We start from the raw sequence: 20,080 nt of genomic DNA on the forward strand, positions 1-20,080 counted from the left end.
TATTCCTGATCCGCTAGCATCAGTCACAACTAGAAAGAATGGTCTATTAAAATCAGGCAACTATAAAACAGGGGCATTGGTTAATGCATATTTCAGTAAGTCAAAGGAATTCTGTTGATTTTCGGTCCATTGATAAACAATTCCTTTCTTGAGAAGTTTGGTTAATGGTAAAGCAAGTAATGAAAAATTACGTACAAACTTCCTATAGAAACTAGCAAGACCAAGGAATGAGCGTAACTCATGCATGCTTTTAGGAACAGGCCAATTCAATATTGCATCAATTTTCTTAGGATCAACTTTAATTCCTTCAGATGATACAATATGACCTAAATACTCAATTTCTGTCTTAAAGAATTCACTCTTTTCAGGATTTGCAAAAACAGTTGATTTTCTTTCAATAATTGAAAAACTAATGACAAATGCTCATAATGCTCTTTCTCATTTTGACTAAACACCAAAATATCATCAAAGAAAACAATCACACAATACTGATATTTTAGAAAGATACGGTTCATCATTCTACTAAAGGTAGTAGGTGCATTAGTCAATCCGAATGGCATGACTAAGAATTTGTAATGACCAAACTGGGTTCTGAATGCAGTCTTAAATATGTCAGATTTATCTAGCCTCATCTGATGATATCCAGACTTAAGGTCAATTTTACTAAATATAGAAGATCCTTGCAGTTTGTCCATAAGGTCATCAACTCTAGGAATAGGATACCTATTCTTTACAGTGATCTTATTTAAGGCTCGGTAGTCAATACACATACGATAGGTATTATTCTTTTTCTTGACTAAAAGTACAGGTGCACCGAATGGAGAACTGCTAGGTCGAATTAAACCTCTATTTAGTAATTCTTCAACTTGACTCTGGATTTCTTTTTGCTCTATCTGATTGTGCCTATATGGTGCTTTGCAAGGTGGTTGTGTGCCAGGGATCAAATCAATCTTATGGTCTTCTGGACGTGAAGGAGGTAAACCTGGGGGTAGGTCTTCTGCAAAAGAGTCCTTAAAATATGCAATAAATTCCTTATGCCTAGGGTGCATATGATTTTCCTTTGCTTGCAATTAATTCACCCAAATGAGATATGATTTACTACTCTTGCGTAGTGCACGTTTTGCTTTAGTATGCGAAAGGAGTGGAAAAACATTAGATGCATGCATACCATATAATGTAATAGATCTTCCTTGAAACTTAATAGTCATTGTGTGTGTGGAATAATCTATATCGGGGTTATGTTGGTGTCGCCAAGGCATTCCTAAAATAATGTCACTCGACTGTAATGGAACAACTAAGAAATTTCTTCTTTCAGTGTATGAACCAATTTGAATCTCTAAATCTTGCACTTTCTATGTCCCATTATACCTAGTGCCTAAAAATGCAGCTTTTATGCGATAATGCGTAGGTACAGTCTGTAATTTCAATTCCTTTACCAATTTTGCTGAAATAAAATCATGAGTACTACCGTCATCATGCAAGATAGTCTTTTCCTTTCCATGCACCAAACATTTCATAGTCAATAATGAATGTGGAGTAGGCATACCTGGTGAAGTGTCGGAAATAGTAGTAGTGTCGTCCTCATCTTCAGTGAAATCAGGCATATCCTCATGTTCATCTTCGTCCATGGCTCCAAGATAGTTGATATGAGCTGGTGGCTTCTTTGAATGACAATTTGTTGCGAGATGTCCAGGCTAGTGACATTTATAGCATACTATTGGCTTGGCTTTGGTTACATTATTTGAAATGGCTGGAAGTCTGGGTACATTTGGATTTGCTTGTGGAATAGGCTTAGGATTTGGATTGACATTGGATGGTAATGCAGGTGGTTTAGCCCAATTCTTGCGGAAAGATGGTGAAGAGAAACGACCTGGATTAAACCTTCTAAAATTGGAATTGAATTGTTTAGATCCATAATTACCATTGGCTTGGAATTGCTGTGGTCGTCTGTCTCTACCGCGTAACTTATCTTTAGTGTCGTGAGCTAGTGAGATGGCGTCTTCAAGGGTAGCAGGCTTGAACATGTTTACTTCAGCGTAGTAATGTTCAAGAAGTCCAGACATATACTTCCGCTTATGTGTCATCTCTGTTACGTCTTCAAGCATGCGTAGCTGTGGGAGTGCATTCCAAAAACGCTCTGTATACTGTGGTATAGGCTCACGATCCCGTTGTTGAAGTGGATCCCATTGCTTGATAGCCTTCTCATGAAATTGCGGTGGAAGGAAATTCTGCATGAACTTCTTCTTGAAATCTTCCCAAGTAAGAGGACATTCTATGCTCTTGCGTACTACAGTCCACCAAAGTGATGCTTTGTCTACCAAATGATTAGTAACACACTTGATTTTATCTTTTTCTGGATAGGTTTCCTCATGGAAATAGTCATCAAACTGGCTAATGAATGATAAAACAGTCTTTCCTTCTCGTATGCCATTGAAAGTGCAAAATTTGAAACTTCGTTTACTTATCTTTGATTCCTTGCGAATGGTTTGAGCTTCAAGAGTGGCGTCGATGGTACGTCGAATTAAATCTTCAGCTTGAGGTTCTTCTTTGTCGGTAGACGCTCTTTGTAATTTTGTCAATTGCGCTTGCAATGCTTGCCTAGCCCTTCGTTCTTCTTCCAATTGCATCATGATTAGATTCAGCTTTTGTTCCATGGTAGGCTCAGGTAGGTCGTCTTCAGCCATAGGATCATCCATATGTGGTTCCGTCATCCTGTAAAACTCAAAAGACATTTCTCACTCAAAATTAGGTTAGCGGGATGAGCGTAGCTCAAATTCGGGGTTACAAGGCTATGTGTTTTTGGGTATATCTTTCTCAATTTTCAGAAAATCTGTGATATTTCCTTCTTCGTATGCTGAAAATACTTCAGCGAACCTGCGTATGGGTAGAATACCTTGCCACGAACAACTTTGCATTCCGGAGTTCCTGCGCATGAACAACCCTTCTAGAAGTTTTGAGCACTAGTCAGTTCTGACTCCAGTTGACTAGTCTGACTTGGAGAGTTGCAGACTTAGGCGACTTGCAGAGTTGCAGACTTAGCCGACTTAGTGAACTTGCAGGACTTGATCACGATTGACTTGCAGAACTTGATTTCTGGAGTGCAGGACCCGAAGTTTGGTGATTTGCTTGCCTTGTGGGACTTGATTAAAGCTTAATGTCTTCAGCTTAATAGCTTAAGCTTATGGAAGGGGGGTAATTTTGAAGAACGGCGCAGATCGTGAAGGATGAGGGCAGCCGTTTTCTGACGTTGCACAATTTTCAGACGTCCTCTTACACCACGATGAGGATTTTGGTGAAGCTTTTGAAGTTCCTTAAGCTTTTAAGCTTTATTACTAAGCTTTTGAAGAAGATAGATATGGAGCTTCTTACTGTATTTCCACGACTTGTTTATGGAGATGAGGGAGTGGTCCTCCGCCTGTACAGCCTGGTCCTTCGCGATCTGAGAGTAGAAATAGGGGTTCTTGCTCGCCAGAAGTTTGCCTATATCGACGGTTCGCGACGAGATTGACCGTAGAGCCCGATCGTTACAGGAGTTCCGCCTTCGCACGAGATGGGTAGCGATTGGAAGCTCTTGATCTCAGCTCCGCTCTGATACCACTGATGCGCAGATTGGTCACAGTATGCTCAAGTAGTGAATCCCGGAAGGTCCCCAAGAACAATGAACTCTACCTTTTTGCACAAAAAACAATGTAAAAAGGATGAACGACAAGAGCAAAAGATCAATTGGGTTCAATCTCCCCCCATGCCTTTTGTGACGCTTTACAAAGCATGTATTTTATGTATATTTCCATCTTCATGCTCAATAATAGCCCAATTTGCAAAAATATGACAAGCTTTTAGCTTTTGAGTTTGCCTTTTACAAAAATAGGAAATAAAGCTAATGGACGGTGCCCATAGAGTCTGGCACGCCCAATCTCAATGTCCAAATAGAAATAACATATCCGTGCGCATAGGCGCATACAAAATAATAATAAATACTCGATGCCTCAATAGACATAACAAAATATAGGCGTGGCGCCTATTAAAATATAATCCATAGGTCGAATACTCGCTAGACTCCAATGCTTTCCTCCGCCACTACTGCTATCTCTACACATCAATTGAAGCATTCACAATCGTTAGTAAAATAATATAATTAAACCGACAAAAGTGAATACCTAGCAGTTTTCAGCTACATAAATAAATCAACTGGTTAGAAATAAATCCTAACCTTAATTTATTACGAGTGCGCACTCTAAACTCATAAACGTTTATTAATTTAATATGCATTTTGCAGAATCACCTGCTATGGAATCACCCATGTACACACTAAATTAATGAAACGCCCGAAAAGGACAGGCGTCCCCATCAACTTCTCACACAAAGAATCCACTTTGTGTATGAGCCCCGGTCATCTAAGTTTACGGAATCCACTGTAAAAGCTCACGGAATCCACCATGGAATATGCTTATTAGATAGGAGTTAGCAAAAATAATCAGTAAAAAACATGTCACTCACATAGAAAGAAAAAAGATCAAAAGTTGCTTTACATTATTTTTGACACAAAACCTAGGAAATACTAATCCATAAATACATGCATGAGAGAGAGAGAGAGAGAGAGAGAGAGAGAGAGAGAGAGAGAGAGAGAGAGAGAGAGAGAGAGAGAGAGAGAGAGAGAGAGAGAGAGAGAGAGAGAGAGAGAGAGAGAGAGAGAGAGAGAGAGAGAGAGAGAGAGAGAGAGAGAGAGAGAGAGAGAGAGAATCCAATCTTGTGTCATGCACCCTTTATTTCTATTTTCTCTCTTGTGCAAATTTTTGTTTTCTTTATTTTGAGTTAACGTTTGGTTATTGTATGGTAATGGGTTACAAAGAAAGTCAAATGATTATGCTATATATCTACATCAAGAAGGGAGTCATACATCTATCCAAGAAGACACCTCCATTAACAACATCAAGCATCTTTCTAGTACCTACTAGTTCAAGACTTTACCCCATAGTTTGTTACCCCAAAAAGTCCTTTCCCTAGACACAAGGATGGGAGCAAACTTTAAGGAATTTGATATGACTCCTCCTCTCCAATAAACAACGGAGTTGTTGAGAAAAACAACTTTAAATGGTAGTTTTGAGATCTTGAGTGGTTTTACTCAAAAGAAACAAGATTTAGATCAAAGATTGCTTATCAAAAGGCATTGCCACCATTATTGGCAAATCACCAAACCACCAATTAGGTCACCACTATTTCTTACTTGATCGTCAATAGATGGTGTGTGATCTACATCACTTTATCTTCAATTCATCACACTGTTATTCTTTTAAAGAGAATTAAAGCTTTATTATCAAAGGTTCATCCTTAATACTTTAAAAGTCATTGCTTTATTTGGAAAGAAAGGGGGGGACTATTAGATAAGTAGCCCTCTCTCCTTAGGAGCAGCTTGATAACTAAACGACCATTGGCCATGCTATCATCTTCTTTCAGCTTCCATAAGTTTTCTTGAGACTAGCATTTATTGGATTTTTGTCATCCTAGTGCCCTACTAGTTGCTGCTAGCATGATTTGCTTGTAAGGGGGGATATTTGATCAATTTGGCAACCTTTTACTTAACCCGATAACTTGACATAAAAGGTCACATGCTCCATCACCATGCAAAGTCAAGAGACCAAATTGTTGATTCCTTTGAAAAGGTACTATATGTAGCATGTTATACATCATGTAGCTATCATTTTCTTTTAAATCATTGTTGACTAACCAAAGACTAAGGCTCAATAATATAGGCTCATCTCCATGGTTTTAAGTGGCTGTAATGATTGAAGCCAATAGGTTGTGTGAGTTCTAGGGAAGAAATAATGCTACTACATCTGATACATAAGTGTATGTGTGTGTGTGTGTGTGAAGGTATGCATGTTTGTGTGCTCATGTGGAGGTATGGGTGTTTGTGTGTGTATTGTATCACTTGTCAAGGGTCAATATAAGGGTTGATTGTTTAAATATGTCAGTGCACAAATGTGAGTTTGCATGCAAGAATTAGGATGTATATATGTTGGTTTTGTGTTTGTGGGATGTATATATGCATATATATTTGGGATATATGTGCGTGTAACTTATATCTATCTCTAACACATGTTTGGGATATATGCGTATGTAACTTATGTGTGTCTTTGATGTTGTTGGGAGTTGGTAGAAACAAACAATACAAACCTTTATAACTATTTTCCCATATCAGGAATCATCAATTCAAAGGAAACAAAGCTCATAACCCACCCAAAAAAAGAAAATCCTCACCAGAGACCATCAAACTCTTCTTACAAGCAAGTTATTGTCTTTTCATTACATAGCATTTACAATGGGGTGTGCAACTTATATGATGACAGTTGAAACCATGGGAGCAAGATCTAAGAGTAGATAGAGGCTCATTGAGCTTTAGGGTAATAGGTACAAGGAACTTATTTTTAAGACTTATTCGGGATAAAATATTACAATAGTTATGCAATCAAGGAGACTTAAATGAATTATAATGTGAGCAAGGGTTCTAATTACAATGAATTATCATAAAGAGAATAAGTTTCAAACAAAATCTCAAAGAAGACACCCCTTACATGCACTTTCTAGACCCGTATCTCCAAATACACCACATAGAACATGAATGTTGCTTTTTACAAAACTAATGGTTGCCCACATGCTCATTCTTTAGATCTTACAGTGACACAATGAGCCTTTGAGCTTTTCTTTTTTAGAAGAATGCTTGCTACATGAGAGTTCAAAATGAACTCCACCTCCTTAACCACTGTGATAGCTACAAGTAGGGGTTAAGCACCAATCTCTTCCTTCAACCATAAAGAATTAAGTGGATTTAACAATAAAATACAAAATTTCATTCAAAGTAAACCCAAAGAGGAGCCTTTTAAGGCATAAACTTCAAATCATACTCATGACCCTTCATACGATCAATGATTCCACCTTGAGTGTGGATTACTTTTGTAAGACACCCTCCAAAGGGTTGATTTTAGTCAAAGATTTGAAAAGAAGGTTAGTAAGAAGAGAGAAGAGTTTATTGCTATTGATGAACTCCCAAAGGGGAAGAGGAGAGGCATTGATTTAGCATGGCGACCAATCCTATCCCTTAAACAAACCTTTTAAGAGCCATCACTAGCTGCAAGAAATGCAAGGCATCTACTCATTGATCCACATGTCAAGATTCTCCCTCACTTGCTAATTTGGCATCACCAAGCCATCAAAAGGATAACCTTATCTTGATCAAATTGATTCTATTTTGGTCCATCTTGATGGTCTCTCCTTGCCTCATGCCTTTGAGGTGGCCTATATAGCCATAATATAGCCTTACTAAGGCTTTTACAAATTAACATTTGATAACTCAAGTCCCCCATCACATGGGAACTCAATCATATGCCTCATGAGCTCCTCCAAACCACCTTTTTCATAGCTCAATGTCCCTCATTGTAATATAAGTATCCCCTTTGTAAATCCAACTCCCATAACTCATGTAAATAGAACTGCACATTGCCAACCCGGGACCAAGTTCCCTTCTAGAAATTTCAAACTTCCTTCATTTTTAATGCTTCTATGCATCAAGGACATTGTTATGCCACTAAAAAATGAATTGAATCCTCATCATGTCTCGAGGTCTAGGTTTTGATTATCAAATATGTCGATAGAAAACTCATAAGACATTTGAACAAGTCTTAAAAACATTTTAATTTTGTCTTTCTTTTGCTAATATCCAAGACTATACAATGTATATGAGTGTTTTTTCTTGACTAACAAAAAAGTGGAACAATGTGCATAGGAGACTTAAGAAGGCCATATGTGTCATGAGGGAGGAGGTCATAGGAATATGATTTAGAGTGAGTTTGAATTGTAAATGCATACACATGCACATTTAGCTATTTTGTTTTGTTGTGGGTGTACATGAGAGAGAGAAATAGAGAGAGAATATTTTAAAATGTAGAGCAAAGCAAACAAAAAAAAGGATAAAAAGAGACAATAACAAAGGTTTCGAATGCATCTAGTTCATGATGCCATGTGGGCTTGGGTTTTTTCTTTTGTCGGGTTTAGTAAATTCAAAAATAAGTTGTAGTATAGATTGGTATTCTATGCATCTTTTCTTCTTTCCTTTTGGCAACTCATCTTTTAGATGATTGACCTACTAGTTTATTGAAATGTCCCTTTTATACTAAAAAATACATTTTTAAGAGGAAAATATAACTACCTTATTGCAACTATTATCGAAGTCATTATGGTCACAATAGGTGCTAGTCAAGCATTTGTTGCCATTAACATGACTAAGATGATGGTGGCTATTAATGTTGCTCCAATAATTACTTTCATAATGCTTGAGAAATTATTGTATCAACACTGGTGCTAACTTTGGCACTCTAAATATGATCAAAAGTTAAGGTATAAGTTCTATTTATTTATTTATTTACTTGTTTTAGAGCTTGATCTTTTGCACTTTACAATATTATGATCACCCTTTATTGCAACAACTAGGTGTGTTATAGTTTCTCTCTCTATCTACCTTTTTCTCTCCTCTCTCTCTCTCTCTCTCTCTCTCTCTCTCTCTCTCTCTCTCTCATATAAGCTTGTGAAATATCATTGTTCATATATGCTCATGAGAATTTCATTGGTCACATGATTGATATAATGATAAAATATAATTAGTATACTTCATTATTGTATTCACCATAGGATCGCCACATTAACTCGATTAAAAGGCCCAACCAAATGGGTGGAAGTAGATAGGGTGGAAAAGTGTTTTTGAGAGACTAGGCCCATGGGAGCCCAAATCATACTAGACTTAATCTTATAAATATAGAACAAATGATGTATATCGGAAATATATTGATGTCGCTAAGGCATTCCTAATATAATGTCACTAGATTGCAAAGGCACAACAAAGTAATTTCTACATTCCACCTAATCACCAATTTTAATTTCTAAGTCATGCACTTCTTGTGTTTCATTGTGTACCTGGTAAAGTATCTGAAGTAGTGCCGTTATCGTCATCATCTTTCGTGGAATCTGGCATTTCTTCATGGTCTTCATCTTTAGTCGCTCCCAAGTAGTTGATGTGAACAGTTGGCTTTTTGGATTGACAATTCACTACTAGATGTCCAGGTTGATGGCATTTATAATAGACTATGTATTTGGCTTTTGAAACATTATTGGTAATAGCGGGAAATTGGGATTTGGCTGAAGAGATGGCTTAGGATTTGGATTTGTGTTTGATGGTAAAGCAGGGGGTCGTGTCCAAGATTTATAGAATGAAGATGGAACAAAGCGGTTTTGATTGAATCTTTGAAAGTTAGAATTGAATTACTTTGTACCGAAGTTACCATTGTTTGAGAATTGTTGTGGTCGCTTCTCTCGTCCTCGAATTTTGTCTTCAGCATCATGGGCCAAGGAAATCGCATCCTCGAGAGTCGTTGGCTTCAACATGTTCACTCTCGCATAGAAGTGATTAAGCAAACCATACATAAACTTGCACTTATGGGTCGCCTCAGGTACATCTTCGAGCATTCGAAGTTACATTAAAAAATGCTCGATATATTGTGAAATAGGCTTACAATCTCTTTGTTGCAGAAGATCCCACTGCTTGATTGCTTTTTCGTAGAATTGAGGTGGAAGAAAATTCTGCAAAAATTTCTTTTAGAAAGTCTCCCAAGTAGTAGGATAATCAGTGCTTTTGCGGACAACATTCCACCATAGCGATGCTCTATCCACTAAATGATTAGTGACACACTTAATTTTGTCTTTTTCGGCACTCTGTTCTTCATGGAAATAATCATCAAATTGACTGATAAACGCAAGTATAGTCTCTCCATCGCGTAACCCATTGAAAGTACAAAATTTGAACTTTCTTTTACTTATCTTGGCTTCTTTCCAAATAGATTGTGCTTCAAGTATCGCATCGATCGTACATCGTATAATATCTTCAGGTTGCGGTTCATCTTGATTGGCAGTAAATCATTGAAGATTGGCCAATTGAGCTTGCAAAGTTTGACGTGCTCTTCACTCCTCTTGAAGCTGCATCATAATTAGGTCTAGTTTTTGTTCCATTGTTGGTTCTGGTAGATCACCTTCGGCCATAAAATCTTCCATATTTAGATTGGTCATCCTGCAAAATTTCAAACAACCTCACACACTTGAAATCTTGTTAGCGGGATGAGCATAGCTCAAGGTCGGGTTTACAAGGCTTGCTTTTTTTTAAAAAGGTGGCTTTTTAGAAATCTTTCTTCTTCACGGTTATGAAAATTGATGTCGGCCTTTTTCCAAGCAGATACATCTTTCGTATAGTCTACATGTGATTCTCTGATTGTTGGAATTCATCTCTATCACAATGCAGGTGTGAACATGGGCTTGCAGGGAGGTTAAAATGAATTCGGTTTAGACTGAGTGTGAATGCCCGCTAAGAGGAGATTGAAATTTGAAGGTTTTAAACCTTGGTAGCTTAGAAGGGAGTTAAGATTTAATTAAAAAGCTTTAATCAATCGTTCATTGTCGACCAAGACAAGAATATGTCATCGATGGATTCGGTGGCGGTCAGTACATGTCGTCGCCGTAGTCGACTGATTTATGGAGCTAAATCTTTCTTTTAAGATTTTTAAGATTAATCAATTTTAAACTTAATTAAGCTTATTCTTTTTGTCTACTAACTCAAAAAAAAAAAAAAAAAAAACGTGTTGATAAGGGAGCTTCCCAGGTGGTCCTCCGTCAATAGAGCCTAGACCTTCGCGATTCGACTGCGTAGCAGGGGCTTCTTCACCGCCAAGAACACGCTGGTATTGACGGATTGTTGCGAGACTGACTGCAGAGCTCGATCGTTCCAAGAGCTTTGCCTTCATGAGATGGTAAGCGATTGGAAGCCCTTGATCTCAGCTTCACTCTAACACCACTGGTGCGCAAATCAAATGTTGTATGTATACGTAGCGAGCGCGTTGGAAGGTCCCCAAGAACAAAGAACTCTAATTTTTGCTCAAAATCCAAGAGAATAGACTTACACAACATGAAGCAAAAAGACCAATTTGGTACAATCTCCCCCCATGCCTTGTGTGAGTGTTTCACAAAGCATGCATTTAATATTTTATTCATCTTCAAGCTCAAAAATAGCCCAAATTTACAATTAACATGCTTTATCTTTTGTGTTTGCTTTTGTCCAAAAAAAGAATAAAGCAGTTGGGCATCCCAAGAGTCGGGATATGCCCAAATACAATGACTAATAATGAATATTTAAATTGTGCGCCCATGCACATCCAAAATAATAAATATATGTCAATCGCTTCAATAAATAAGCACGTCAAAATAAATATTGGTACCACGCCTAAGATGTGCACCCATAAAAAATGATAATTTCTTCTAAATAACTTGAATACACGCTATCGGCCACAGTGCTTCCCAGTGCCACCGCCGCCTGCTCTACACATCAACTGAAGCATTCATAATTGATAGAAAATAATAAAATTAAACAAAAAAAAGTGAATACCTAGCAGTCTTTAGCTATAAAATAAATAAATAGGTTGGAACTTTGTCCTAACCTTAATTTAATACGAGTGCGCACTCTAAACTCATAAACGTCCATTAATTTAAATATGTATTTTGCGGAATTACCCGAAAAGGACAGGCGAACCATCAACTTTTCACACAAGGAATCCACCTTGTGTACAAGGCCCAACAAATAAATATAATTTTACAGAATCCAACATGGAATATGCCTCCTAGCATCATACCCCCGAGGTGGGATAGCAATTGACCTCAATTGCTATTAGCTCAATGTGGAGCGAGGAGTGAGGGGTAAGCACTTAGGTAACGAGCGTGCATCCATTGGGCCTCTTCAACAGGATGATTTTTAAATTTTACCAAATATCTAGAATATCTACGGCCCATTCTAGTGGTCATAAAGTCGATATCTAAAATAGTCTCAGGTTCAAGGATTTCAGTTTCTTCTTCTAACAAAGGAGGATTTTCATAAACAGGGTGGATAGGTAATTGGCCTTTGAAAGGTCGTAACAAACTGATATGAAAAGTGTTGTGGATTCTCTAGCCTTGGAGTAGTTCTAATTTGAAGGCATTGTCATTGATTTTGTGAATGATTTTGAAAGGTCCATAAAGTCTAAGAGCTAACTTTACAACAAGGTGTTTCTTAACACTTTGTAGTCTTCGCTTTTCAATTCGTAACCAAACATAATCATCAACTGTGAAATTCATAGCTTTTCTTTTCTTGTTTGCTTGTTTAGTATATGATTACTGGGCTTTCACAATCATATATTTTACCTCATTAAAAAAAATAGCATGCATATTGGCAATATCATCAGCAGCTATAACTTTGCTTGACAATGAAGTAATAGGTGCAGGTAGTCTATATCCATAAATGATTTCAAAAGGTGCATTTTGTGTAGTTATCTATGGAGTGTTATTGTATGTAAACTAAAGTAAATGCAAGTGTGTATCCCATGTTTGTGATTTTGAAATTATGTATGCACAAAAAAGATCCAAGTTTGTATTGTTTGTAGCTTTTGTTTGTCCATTTGTTTCAGGATGAAATGCAGAAGAAAAATCAATCTTTGTTCCTAAGTTTACAAACAAAGTAGTCCAAAAATTATTACAGAATCTAGAATCACGATCAGAAATAATAACTTTTGGTAAACCGTGGTTAGTGAAAACAGTTTTCAGAAACAATTGAGTAACTTGAGATGCAGTTAATGTTTTCTTACATGGAATGAAATATTCATGTTTGCTAAACCGATCTACAATAGTCCAAATCATATCGTGATTAGCTTGAGTGTTAGGCAAACCAGTAATAAAATCCATTGAAATATGTTCCCATGGTCTTTCAGAAATTGGTAAAGGCACTAACAAACCATACTACTTACCATGGTGTTGCTTAACTATTTGACAAATTAAACACTCAGATACAAAGTTAGAAACATCAAATTCCATGTATGGCCAATAAAAATCTTCAATCAATGTACGTAAATTGGAAATAATACCTCTATGGCCTTGATATGGGGGACAATGAATTTCGTGCAACACAAATGATCTAAATGGAACATTTACACATAACCTTTTCTCATAAAACATAAATCCATAAGCATAAGACAATGAATCAATTGGAATCCAGTTGTTGGCAATTAATTTATTCCAATCAGCTTGAAAACTGGAGTCTTGATCATAGGTATCTTTCATAGGGATAAGGGAATCAAAAGATATCATAGAGATATTATGAATAGTTGGTCTTCTACTCAAGGCATCGACAATAGCATTTTCTTTTTCGGGTTGATATTGGATAAGTGGATGAAAACTTTGAATAAAAGTAGTCCATTTAATGTGTCGGTCAAAGATTTGTGGCTGACTAAGGAGATGTTTGATACTTTGTTGGTCAGTTTTAATTATGAATTCAGATCCCATTAAATAGTGTTTCCATTGACGTAAAGCTTGTACTACAGCTAGCAATTCCTTATCATAGGTAGAATTCTTAAGTTCAAAGGGTTTAATCTTGCAGCTAAAGTAGGCTATGGGATGGGAATCTTGCATAAGGACAACTCCTATTCTAGATCCACTAGCGTCAATGACTACTAAGAAAAATGGTTTATTAAAGTCAGGAAGTTGCAATACAAGAGCATGGGTTAATGCATGTTTTAGTAAATCAATAGACTTTTGCTGATTTTCAGACCAATGATACACAATACCTTTCTTTAATAATTTTGTCAAAGGTAATGCAAGAAATAAAAAATTTCTCACGAATTTTCTGTAAAAGCTAGTAAGATCTAAGAAAGAAAATAATTCATGCACATTTTTAGGTATCAGCCAAATCAAAATTGCTTCTATCTTTTTAAGGTCAACTTTAATACCTTCAGATGAAACAATATGTTCTAAATATTCAATTTGGGTTTGAAAAAATTCACTTTTTTCAGGGTTTGCATATAATTGATTATCTTTCAATAATTTGAAAACCAAAGATAAATGTTCATAATGCTCGTTATCATTCTTATTGAAAACCAATATGTCATCAAAGAAAACAATGACACAATGTTGATGCTTCAAAAATATGTGATTCATCATACGACTGAATGTGGCTGGTGCATTAGTTAAACCAAAAGGCATAACAAGGAATTCATAATTTCCAAATTGAGTTCTAAATGCAGTTTTGAAAATGTCAGATGTGTACAGCCTTACTTGATGGTATCTAGAGATCTATTTTGCTAAATATTACAGCCCCTTGTAGTTTATCCATGAGGTCGTCTACCCTAGGGATTGGATATCTATTCTTGATGGTGATCTTATTTAGGGCATGATAATCAATGCACATCCTATAGGTATTGTTTTTCTTTTTAACTAATAGGATAGTGCACCAAATGGAGAACTACTGGGCCTAATGAGTCCTTCGGTTAACAATTCTTCAACTTGAGTTTGAATTTCTTTCTGTTCAATTTTATTATGTCGATAAGGTGCTTTACATGGTAGTTGAGAACTTGGAATTAACTCTATTTTATGATCTTCAGGACGTGTGGGTGGTAAACCAGGTGGTAAGTCAGCAGATCAAAACAATCTTTAAATTGTGAAAGAAATTGTGTGTGCCTAGGATGCATCTTATTTTCCTTAACTTCAATTTCATTCACCCAGATTAAGTTGGATTTGCTACTTTTCCTTAATGCACGTTTAGCTTGTGTATGACTAAGCAATGGAAAATTATCAAAAGTGTGCATACTGTGCAATGTGATTTGTTTTCCATTAGAATGAATCTTCATTGAATGCATGGAATAATCTATATCGGAAATATACTGATGTCGCTAAGGCATTCCTAATATAATGTCACTAGATTGCAAAGGCACAACTAAGAAATTTCTACATTCAACATAATTACCAATTTTAATTTCTAAGTCATGCACTTATTGTGGTTCATTGTATCTAGCGCCTAAGAATGCATCCTTGATGCGAGAATGAGTGGAAACAATATGTAAATTCAATTCTTTAACCAATTTTGCAGAAATAAAATTGTGTGTGCTCCCATCATCATGTAAAACAGTCTTTTCTTAACCATGCACAAGACATTTCATCGTTAATAAAGAATCTGGATTTGGTATACCTGGTAAAGTATCTGAAGGAGTGCCGTTATCATCATCGTCTTCCGTGGAATCTGGCATTTCTTCATGGTCTTCATCTTTAGTCGCTCCCAAGTAGTTGATGTGAACAGTTGGCTTTTTGGATTGACAATTCACTGCTAGATGTCCAGGTTGATGGCATTTATAATAGACTATGTATTTGGCTTTTGAAACATTATTGGTAATAGCGGGAAGTTGGGATTTGGCTGAAGAGATGGCTTAGGATTTGGATTTGTGTTTGATGGTAAAGCAGGGGGTTGTGTCCAAGATTTACAGACTGAAGATGGAACAAAGCGGTTTTGATTGAATATTTGAAAGTTAGAATTGAATTACTTTGTACCGAAGTTACCATTGTTTGAGAATTGTTGTGGTCGCTTCTCTCGTCCTCGAATTTTGTCTTCAGCATCATGGGCCAAGGAAATCGCATCCTCGAGAGTCGTTGGCTTGAACATGCTCACTCCCGCATAGAAGTGACTAAGCAAACCATACATAAACTTGCACTTATGGGTCGCCTCAGGTACATCTTCGAGCATTCGAAGTTATATTAAAAAATGCTCGGTATATTGTGAAATAGGCTTACAATCTCTTTGTTGCAGAAGATCCCACTCCTTGATTGCTTTTTCGTAGAATTGAGGTGGAAGAAAATTCTGCAAAAATTTCTTTTGGAAAGTCTCCCAAGTAGTAGGACAATCGGTGCTTTTGCGGACAACATTCCACCATAGCAATGCTCTATCCACTAAATGATTAGTGACACACTTAATTTTGTCTTTTTCGGCACACTGCTCTTCATGGAAATAATCATCAAACTGATTGATAAAAGCAAGTATAGTCTCTCCATCGCGTAACCCATTGAAAGTACAAAATTTGAACTTTCTTTTACTTATCTTGGCTTCTTTCCAAATAGATTGTGCTTCAAGTATCGCATCGATCGTACATCGTATAATATCTTCAGGTTGCGGTTCATCTTGATTGGCAGTAAATCATTGAAGATTGGCCAATTGAGCTTGCAAAGTTTGACGTGCTCTTCATTCCTCTTGAAGCTGCATCATAATTAGGTCTAGTTTTTGTTCCATTGTTGGTTCTGGTAGATCACCTTCGGCCATAAAATCTTCCATATTTAGATTGGTCATCCTGCAAAATTTCAAACAACCTCACACACTTGAAATCTTGTTAGCGGGATGAGCATAGCTCAAGGTCGGGTTTACAAGGCTTGCTTTTTTTTAAAAAGGTGGCTTTTTAGCAATCTTTCTTCTTCACGGTTATGAAAATTGATGTCGGCCTTTTTCCAAGTAGATACATCTTTCGTATAGTCTATGTGTGATTCTCTGATTGTTGGAATTCATCTCTGTCACAATGCAGGTGTGAACATGGGCTTGCAGGGAGGTTGAAACGAATTCGGTTTAGACTAAGTGTGAATGCTCGCTAAGAGGAGATTGAAATTTGAAGGTTTTAAACCTTAGTAGCTTAGAAGGGAGTTAAGATTTAATTAAAAAGCTTTAATCAATCGTTCGTTGTCGACCAAGACAAGAATATGTCATCGACGGATTCGGTGGCGGTCAGTACATGTCGCCGCCGTAGTCGACTGATTTATGGAGCTAAATCTTTCTTTTAAGATTTTTAAGATTAATCAATTTTAAACTTAATTAAGCTTATTCTTTTTGTCTACTAACTCAAAAAAAGAAAAAAAACGTGTTGATAAGGGAGCTTCCTAGGCGGTCCTCCGTCAGTAGAGGCTAGACCTTCGCGATTCGACTGCGTAGTAGGGGCTTCTTCACTCCCAAGAACACGTTGGTATTGACGGATTGTTGCGAGATTGACTGTAGAGCTCGATCGTTCCAAGAACTTTGCTTTCACGAGATGGTAAGCGATTGGAAGCCCTTGATCTCAGCTTCACTCTAATACCACTGGTGCATCCATTGTGCTTCCTCTACAGGATGGTTCTTCAATTTTACTAGATATCTAGAATACCTTCGGCCAGTTCTAGTGGTCATAAAGTCAGTGTCTATGATAGCTTCTGGTTCAAGTATTTCAATCTATTCCTCTAATAAAGGTGGGTTTTCATAAACAAGGTGGATATGTAATTGGCCTCTAAATGGTCTCAATAAACTAATGTGAAATGTATTGTGAATTTTCCAATGAGATGGTAATTCTAACTTGAATGCATTATCATTAATTTTATGAATGATTCTAAATGGTCCATAAAATCTAGGAGCTAGTTTGACAACTGGATGTCTTTCTACACTTTGCAGTCTACGTTTTTCTATTCTCAGCCAAACATAATCATCAACTTTGAAATTCATGGCTTGTCTTTTCTTGTTGGCTTGTTTGGTATATGATTGATAGGCTTTAGCAATCATATCCTTAATCTCATCAAAAATACTATTATGCATACTAGCAATATCATCAGCACTCTGAATTCTATTAGACAAAGATGCAACAGGTGTAAATAATCTATAGCCATAAATTACTTCAAACGGTGCTTTCTTTGTAGATGTGTGCGGTGTATTGTTATATGCAAACTGTAATAAATGCAAATGAGTGTCCCATGTCTGAGGTTTAGAGATAGTATATGCACGTAAAAGATCTAGAATGGTGCTGTTTGTGGCTTTTGTTTGTCCATTAGTTTCTGGATGAAATGCAGAGGAGAAATCAATCTTTGTGCCTAGATTAGCAGAGAGAGTAATCCAAAAATTGTTACAAAATCTAGAATCACGATATGAAATGATAACTTTGGGCAATCCATGGTTAGTAAAAACAGTTTTCAAAAACAATTGTGCTGCTTGTGATGCTGTTAAAGTTTTCTTACATGGAATGAAATATGCTTGCTTACTAAATCTATCTACAAGTGTCCAAATCATATCATGGTTAGATTTAGTATTTGGTAAACCAGTAATGAAATCCATAGAAATTTGTTCCCAAGGTTTAGATGGAATATACAAAGGCATGAGTAATCCATACTGTTTACCATGATGTCTTTTAACTCTTTGACAAATCAAACATTCAGAAACGAAATTAGATACATCTGCATCCATATGCGGCCAATAAAAATCTTTAGTTAACATACGTAATGTAGATATGATATCTCTATGACCTTGATATGGGGGACAATGAATTTCATTTAAAACAAAAGATCGGAATGGAATAGTAACACACAGTCTCTTTTCATAAAACATAAATCCATCATTATATGACAATGAATCAGCAGGAATGAAATTATTTTGTACTAATTTATTCCAATCAGAATGAAAAGTAATATCCTGGTGATATGTATCTTTCATAGCAATCAAATAATCAAAAGATATGACAGAAATATTATGAATTGCAGGTCTTCTACTCAATGCATCAGCAACTACATTTTCTTTTCCAGGTTGGTATTGAATGATAGGATGAAAACTTTGAATAAAGGAAGCCCATTTGATATGACGGTCAGAGATTTGGGGTTGGCTAAGTAAATGTCTAATACTTTGCTGGTCGGTCTTTATCATAAATTCTGAACCCATTAAGTAGTGTTTCCATTGTCTTAATGCTTGTACAATTGCTAATAGTTCTTTGTCATATGTGGAATATTTTAGCTCAGAGGGTTTCAGCTTATAACTAGAATATGCTCTTGGATGATTGTCTTGCATTAGTACGGCTCCTATTCCTGATCCGCTAGCATCAGTCACAACTAGAAAGAATGGTCTATTAAAATCAGGCAACTGTAAAACAGGGGCATTGGTTAATGCATGTTTCAGTAAGTCAAAGGATTTCAGTTGATTTTCGGTCCATTGATAAACAATTCCTTTCTTGAGAAGTTTGGTTAATGGTAAAGCAAGTAATGAAAAATTACGTACAAACTTCCTATAGAAACTAGCAAGACCAAGGAATGAGCGTAACTCATGCATGTTTTTAGGAACAGGCCAATTCAATATTGCATCAATTTTCTTAGGATCAACTTTAATTCCTTCAGATGATACAATATGACCTAAATACTCAATTTCTGTCTAAAAGAATTCACTCTTTTCAGGATTTGCAAACAGTTGATTTTCTTTCAATAATTGAAAAACTAATGACAAATGCTCATAATGCTCTTTCTCATTTTGACTAAACACCAAAATATCATCAAAGAAAACAATCACACAATACTGATATTTTAGAAAGATACGGTTCATCATTCTACTAAAGGTAGCAGGTGCATTAGTCAATCGGAATGGCATGACTAAGAATTCGTAATGACCAAACTGGGTTCTGAATGCAGTCTTAAATATGTCAGATTTATCTACCCTCACCTGATGATATCCAGACTTAAGGTCAATTTTACTAAATATAGAAGATCCTTGTAGTTTGTCCATAAGGTCATCTACTCTAGGAATAGGATACCTATTCTTTACAGTGATCTTATTTAAGGCTCGGTAGTCAATACACATACGATAGGTATTATTCTTTTTCTTGACTAAAAGTACAAGTGCACCGAATGGAGAACTGCTAGGTCGAATTAAACCTCTGTTTAGTAATTCTTCAACTTGACTCTGGATTTCTTTTTGCTCTATCTGATTGTGCCTATATGGTGCTTTGCAAGGTGGTTGTGTGCCAGGGATCAAATCAATCTTATGGTCTTCTGGACATGAAGGAGGTAAACCTGGAGGTAGGTCTTCTGCAAAAGAGTTCTTAAAATATGCAAGAAATTCCTTATGCCTAGGGTGCATATGATTTTCCTTTGCTTGCAACTAATTCACCCAAATGAGATATGATTTACTACTCTTGCGTAGTGCACGTTTTGCTTGAGTATGCGAAAGCAGTGGAAAAACATTAGATGCATGCATACCATATAATGTAATAGATCTTCCTTGAAAATTAATAGTCATTGTGTGTGTGGAATAATCTATATCGGGGTTATGTTGGTGTCACCAAGGCATTCCTAAAATAATGCCACTCGACTGTAATGGAACAACTAAGAAATTTCTTCTTTCAGTGTATGAACCAATTTGAATCTCTAAATCTTGCACTTC

This window comes from Lygodium microphyllum, chromosome 17, assembly GCF_053477565.2.
Source record: "Lygodium microphyllum isolate KBCC chromosome 17, Lygodium_microphyllum_v1.1.10, whole genome shotgun sequence".
NCBI classification, from domain to species: domain Eukaryota; kingdom Viridiplantae; phylum Streptophyta; class Polypodiopsida; order Schizaeales; family Lygodiaceae; genus Lygodium; species Lygodium microphyllum.